The 7,500-nt window shown below is 41.5% G+C and overlaps 1 protein-coding gene across 1 annotated transcript in view; it reads left to right on the top strand.

The window, feature by feature from the left end:
* Positions 1-7,500, top strand: part of FURIN (furin, paired basic amino acid cleaving enzyme) — a 494,229-nt gene that overhangs the window by 302,444 nt on the left and 184,285 nt on the right. The gene's annotated exons all lie outside the window — the stretch shown is intronic.

Raw genomic sequence — 7,500 nt, 5'->3', positions numbered from 1 at the left:
AACATTTCTCAACAGGCTGAACCTGATGTGATTGCATTTAAATTTAAGTTGGAACATCTCCGCATTCTGCTTAAGGAGGTATTATCCACTCTGGATGATTGTGACAAGTTGGTCATCCCAGAGAAACTATGTAAAATGGACAAGTTCCTAGAGGTGCCGGGGCTCCCAGAAGCTTTTCCTATACCCAAGCGGGTGGCGGACATTGTTAATAAAGAATGGGAGAGGCCCGGTATTCCTTTCGTCCCTCCCCCCATATTAAAAAATTGTTTCCTATGGTCGACCCCAGAAAGGACTTATGGCAGACAGTCCCCAAGGTCGAGGGAGCGGTTTCCACTTTAAACAAACGCACCACTATACCCATAGAGGATAGTTGTGCTTTCAAAGATCCTATGGATAAAAAATTAGAAGGTTTGCTTAAAAAGATGTTTGTTCAGCAGGGTTACCTTCTACAACCAATTTCATGCATTGTCCCTGTCGCTACAGCCGCATGTTTCTGGTTCGATGAACTGATAAAGGCGGTCGATAGTGATTCTCCTCCTTATGAGGAGATTATGGACAGAATCAATGCTCTCAAATTGGCTAATTCTTTCACCCTCGACGCCACTTTGCAATTGGCTAGGTTAGCGGCTAAGAATTCTGGGTTTGCTATTGTGGCGCGCAGAGCGCTTTGGTTGAAATCTTGGTCGGCTGATGCGTCTTCCAAGAACAAGCTACTTAACATTCCTTTCAAGGGGAAAACGCTGTTTGGCCCTGACTTGAAAGAGATTATCTCTGATATCACTGGGGGTAAGGGCCATGCCCTTCCTCAGGATCGGCCTTTCAAGGCAAAAAATAAACCTAATTTTCGTCCCTTTCGTAGAAACGGACCAGCCCAAGGTGCTACGTCCTCTAAGCAAGAGGGTAATACTTCTCAAGCCAAGCCAGCTTGGAGACCAATGCAAGGCTGGAACAAGGGAAAGCAGGCCAATAAACCTGCCACTGCTACCAAGACTGCATGAAATGTTGGCCCCCGATCCGGGACCGGATCTGGTGGGGGGCAGACTCTCTCTCTTCGCTCAGGCTTGGGCAAGAGATGTTCTGGATCCTTGGGCGCTAGAAATAGTCTCCCAAGGTTATCTTCTGGAATTCAAGGGACTTCCCCCAAGGGGGAGGTTCCACAGGTCTCAGTTGTCTTCAGACCACATAAAAAGACAGGCATTCTTACATTGTGTAGAAGACCTGTTAAAAATGGGAGTGATTCATCCTGTTCCATTAAGAGAACAAGGGATGGGGTTCTACTCCAATCTGTTCATAGTTCCCAAAAAAGAGGGAACGTTCAGACCAATCTTAGATCTCAAGATCTTAAACAAGTTTCTCAAGGTTCCATCGTTCAAGATGGAAACCATTCGAACTATTCTTCCTTCCATCCAGGAAGGTCAATTCATGACCACGGTGGATTTAAAGGATGCGTATCTACATATTCCTATCCACAAGGAACATCATCGGTTCCTAAGGTTCGCATTCCTGGACAAACATTACCAGTTCGTGGCGCTTCCTTTCGGATTAGCCACTGCTCCAAGGATTTTCACAAAGGTACTAGGGTCCCTTCTAGCTGTGCTAAGACCAAGGGGCATTGCTGTAGTACCTTACTTGGACGACATTCTGATTCAAGCGTCGTCCCTTCCTCAAGCAAAGGCTCACACGGACATCGTCCTGGCCTTTCTCAGATCTCACGGATGGAAAGTGAACGTGGAAAAGAGTTCTCTATCCCCGTCAACAAGGGTTCCCTTCTTGGGAACAATTATAGACTCCTTAGAAATGAGGATTTTTCTAACAGAGGCCAGAAAAACAAAACTTCTAGACTCTTGTCGGATACTTCATTCCGTTCCTCTTCCTTCCATAGCTCAGTGCATGGAAGTGATCGGGTTGATGGTAGCGGCAATGGACATAGTTCCTTTTGCGCGCATTCATCTAAGACCATTACAACTGTGCATGCTCAGTCAGTGGAATGGGGACTATACAGACTTGTCTCCGAAGATACAAGTAAATCAGAGGACCAGAGACTCACTCCGTTGGTGGCTGTCCCTGGACAACCTGTCACAAGGGATGACATTCCGCAGACCAGAGTGGGTCATTGTCACGACCGACGCCAGTCTGATGGGCTGGGGCGCGGTCTGGGGATCCCTGAAAGCTCAGGGTCTTTGGTCTCGGGAAGAATCTCTTCTACCGATAAATATTCTGGAACTGAGAGCGATATTCAATGCTCTCAAGGCTTGGCCTCAGCTAGCGAGGGCCAAGTTCATACGGTTTCAATCATTCAACATGACAACTGTTGCGTACATCAACCATCAGGGGGGAACAAGGAGTTCCCTAGCGATGGAAGAAGTGACCAAAATCATTCTATGGGCGGAGTCTCACTCCTGCCACCTGTCTGCTATCCACATCCCAGGAGTGGAAAATTGGGAAGCGGATTTTCTGAGTCGTCAGACATTGCATCCGGGGGAGTGGGAACTCCATCCGGAAATCTTTGCCCAAGTCACTCAGCTGTGGGGCATTCCAGACATGGATCTGATGGCCTCTCGTCAGAACTTCAAAGTTCCTTGCTACGGGTCCAGATCCAGGGATCCCAAGGCGGCTCTAGTGGATGCACTAGTAGCACCTTGGACCTTCAAACTAGCTTATGTGTTCCCGCCTTTTCCTCTCATCCCCAGGCTGGTAGCCAGGATCAATCAGGAGAGGGCGTCGGTGATCTTGATAGCTCCTGCGTGGCCACGCAGGACTTGGTATGCAGATCTGGTGAATATGTCATCGGCTCCACCTTGGAAGCTACCTTTGAGACGAGACCTTCTTGTTCAGGGTCCGTTCGAACATCCGAATCTGGTTTCACTCCAGCTGACTGCTTGGAGATTGAACGCTTGATTTTATCGAAGCGAGGGTTCTCAGATTCTGTTATCGATACTCTTGTTCAGGCCAGAAAGCCTGTAACTAGAAAGATTTACCACAAAATTTGGAAAAAATATATCTGTTGGTGTGAATCTAAAGGATTCCCTTGGGACAAGGTTAAGATTCCTAGGATTCTATCCTTCCTTCAAGAAGGATTGGAAAAAGGATTATCTGCAAGTTCCCTGAAGGGACAGATTTCTGCCTTGTCGGTGTTACTTCACAAAAAACTGGCTGCTGTGCCAGATGTTCAAGCTTTTGTTCAGGCTCTGGTTAGAATTAAGCCTGTTTACAAACCTTTGACTCCTCCTTGGAGTCTCAATTTAGTTCTTTCAGTTCTTCAGGGGGTTCCGTTTGAACCCTTGCATTCCGTTGATATTAAATTATTATCTTGGAAAGTTTTGTTTTTAGTTGCAATTTCTTCTGCCAGAAGAGTTTCAGAATTATCTGCTCTGCAGTGTTCTCCTCCTTATCTGGTGTTCCATGCAGATAAGGTGGTTTTACGTACTAAACCTGGTTTTCTTCCAAAAGTTGTTTCTAACAAAAACATTAACCAGGAGATTATCGTACCTTCTCTGTGTCCGAAACCAGTTTCAAAGAAGGAACGTTTGTTGCACAATTTGGATGTTGTTCGCGCTCTAAAATTCTATTTAGATGCTACAAAGGATTTTAGACAAACATCTTCCTTGTTTGTTGTTTATTCCGGTAAAAGGAGAGGTCAAAAAGCAACTTCTACCTCTCTCTCTCTTTTTGGATTAAAAGCATCATCAGATTGGCTTACGAGACTGCCGGACGGCAGCCTCCCGAAAGAATCACAGCTCATTCCACTAGGGCTGTGGCTTCCACATGGGCCTTCAAGAACGAGGCTTCTGTTGATCAGATATGTAGGGCAGCGACTTGGTCTTCACTGCACACTTTTACCAAATTTTACAAGTTTGATACTTTTGCTTCTTCTGAGGCTATTTTTGGGAGAAAGGTTTTGCAAGCCGTGGTGCCTTCCATTTAGGTGACCTGATTTGCTCCCTCCCTTCATCCGTGTCCTAAAGCTTTGGTATTGGTTCCCACAAGTAAGGATGACGCCGTGGACCGGACACACCTATGTTGGAGAAAACAGAATTTATGTTTACCTGATAAATTACTTTCTCCAACGGTGTGTCCGGTCCACGGCCCGCCCTGGTTTTTTAATCAGATCTGATAATTTATTTTCTTTAACTACAGTCACCACGGTACCATATGGTTTCTCCTATGCAAATATTCCTCCTTAACGTCGGTCGAATGACTGGGGTAGGCGGAGCCTAGGAGGGATCATGTGACCAGCTTTGCTGGGCTCTTTGCCATTTCCTGTTGGGGAAGAGAATATCCCACAAGTAAGGATGACGCCGTGGACCGGACACACCGTTGGAGAAAGTAATTTATCAGGTAAACATAAATTCTGTTTTTATTCTGTACATGTTCTTCAGTTACTTTGTTTCTGATAGATTCATTTCAAATCTGCCTTGAATGCAGGAAGTTTATCCGTTTTGTCTGCAGAGTGCAACAATGAAGAACCTCTTCTTTGATGGTTACAAGTTATTCTCTCTGGGATAATGTATCTAAGTGGGCAGCTTCAATCCAAATAAGGCTGTACAGATTTCATGCTCATGTGAAAATGAGGGTAAATCTGAGCGTTTAAAAAAAACGCTAGGATTTACTATCACTAAAAATAAAATGTGGTTTCAGTTATCATTTAGTAAGAAAAAAGGGTGCTAAACTCACCCTTTCTATACCTTTCTAATTAGGGGCAGTCAGAAGATGCTTATATACAAGTTAGTCACAGTCACAAAGTGTATTAATATAACAGTGTTGGTTTTGCAAAATTGGGGAATGGGTAATAAATGGATTATCTATCTTTTTAAACAACAACAATTCTGGTGTTGACTGTCCCTTTAAAAGAGCTGAATGCCCTTTTTAAGGGCAGTAAAAGAGCTGAATGCCCCTTTAAGGGCAATGCCCATACAAATGCCCCTTTAGGGGCAACGGGGTAGTTTAACATTTTTTTAGTGTTAGGTTTTTTATTTTGGGGGGTTGGGTTTTACTGTTAGAGGGGGGCCTTTTTTTTTTTTAAGGAAAAGAACTGTTTAACTTAAGGGAATGCCCTACAAAAGGCAATTTTAAGGGCTACTTGTAGTTTAGTATTAGATTAGGGGGTGTTTTTATTTTTTTGGGGGGCTTTTTTATTTTCATAGGGATTAGGTATAATTTTTATTTTTGATAATTTGGTTTTTTATTTTCTGTAATTGTAGCTTATTTTAAACTTTTTATTTTTAAAGTAATGTTAGGTTTTTTATTTTAATTGCAATTTAGTATTTTAATGTATGTAATGGGGTTAATTTAGGGGGCGTTAGGTTAGAGGGCTTAGTGATTAGTTATTTGCGTTGTGGGGTTTGGCGGTGTAGGGGTTAATAGATGTATGAGCATTATTGTGTTCTGGGTTTGGCGGTTTAGAGGTTAATATATTAGGATTATTACGTTTTGTGGGTTTGGCGGATTAGGGGTTAATAGTTTTAATATGTAGTTTGCTAAGTGTGTGAATGGCGGATTACGGGTTAATAGTTTTATTAGGCATATTGCGTTGTGGGGGGTTGTCGGTTTAGGGGTTAATACTTTTATTATTATTTCCGATGTGGGTTAATGGCGGATTAGTTATTGCGGTGGGGGATTGCGGTTGACAGGTAGATATTGCGTGTGCGCTAGGTGTTAATATTTTCAGGCAGTAACGGGAGTTATGGTGCTCACATACACCGCATAAGGCTTGCTGCACCTGCCTATGTGTGGCGAGGTGAAAATTGAGTAAAATATCCATTTGCGCTGCTTAAGTCCTTGTGTTAAATATGTGATACCAATTTTTGACACGGTTCTATGTTAGCTTATGGGAGTAAAAATTGTGGCCGATGGGTGAAATTTAAGGGTCCGCATTTATATGCAGCGCTGTATATGTGATACCAAAATAGCGTAAAAAACGGTGGCACTGGACTGATAAAAACTTCTTAGTACACTACTTAGGTGGCCTCAAGTTTTAAATAAATTTGCTGAGCCCACTTTATATGGTGTGGTCTTTTTATATATTTGTCATATTTATCTGAAAGTTTATTGATCTACATTAAAAAAAAAAAAAAAAAAAAAAAAAACTACAAAGATAATTAAATTAATAGTCTAGTCAAAGTTAAACTTTTATGATTCAGAGCATGCAATTTGAATCTTTATATGAATGTAAGCTTAGGAGCCAGCCCATTTTTGGTTCAACACATGAGTAGCGCTTGCTGATTGGTGGCTACATTTAGACACCAATCAGAAAGTGCTACCCAGATGATAAACCAACAATGGGCCGGCTCCTATGTTTACATTCTTTCTTTTTCAAAGAAAGATACCAAGAGAATGAAGAAAAGTTGATAATAGGAGTAAATTAGAAAGTTGCTTAAAATTGCTAGCTCTATCTGAATCATGAAAGTTTAATTTTGACTAGACTATTCCTTTAAGCAAATCTGATAACAATTGGGCAATTGTTTAGTTTAAAGTGAAGGTAGACTTTCAATAATGAGTGCCCGGTTTTTAAAAACCCTATTAAAAACAGCGGCACTTTCATTCATGGAAGTTTACATTTCACCCGTTTTCTTAAAATATACTTACCTTTTCTTCTTGAAGCCGCTCCAGCGCTTCACCAGCCTGTTGCAAGCCTCTTCATACGTCGGCAATGACGAATCCGGCATCCTCCAATCATGGCTTCCCCCTTGGGGGAATCAATGCCTGAGGCAACGCCGTGATTGGAGGAAGCCGGTTTCGTCATTGCTGGGTAAGTTAACCAGGAAGAAGCAGACGGGCATCGTTTCAGAAGAAAAAGGTAAGTATTTATTTTTTTAAATCCGGTGCAATGTCAATTTTCATGAATGAAAGTGCCCCTGTTTTTAATATCTTTTTTTAAAAACTGGGCACTTTCACATGAAAATTGACCTTCACTTTAAGTATATATATATATACCCTATCTGAAAGAAAAAGTGAGCTTCATATGTCTATTTTTTTTCCTTTTATTTACAATAGAGGCTTTTCTTTAACTACCCATAGATTCTGACAAAATATCATCATATTGTTCAGCTGCACTGATTATTTACACTATTTGTGTTTTATCACCAGCATTCAGCCATTCATCCAGTCATTCATTCATTTTAATAAAAAAGTGTTGCTGCCATCCACATATATTAAGAGTTTATGTATCTGGCACAGGAGGTTGCATATTAGAATTTATTCCTGATCTCATTTTATGCTCTTTGCTCTTGGTAAATTAACACTGAAGCCCATAAGAGAGTTAGTCATTTTTTTCTGTTTAGGTGAAATTCTGTTTGCCTACTAAATATTGCTGAAGGCTTTTTAAAATATTTAATTTTTGTTCTAACGTTTTTTTAATGGCTTTTTCATAATTCAAAGATTATTAGCTTTGCAAATTCAGACAAAAGCCTAATAGGGAGAGACCAGGCAATAAAATGGTAATTTTATTTCAGCAAGTGCTTACTAAAAATGTACGGAAAAAAATGTCTACCGTAGTAGTAC

This window comes from Bombina bombina, chromosome 6 (genome assembly GCF_027579735.1).
Source record: "Bombina bombina isolate aBomBom1 chromosome 6, aBomBom1.pri, whole genome shotgun sequence".
Taxonomy (NCBI): Eukaryota; Metazoa; Chordata; class Amphibia; order Anura; family Bombinatoridae; genus Bombina; species Bombina bombina.
This window is presented reverse-complemented; position numbering and strand designations above follow the sequence as displayed.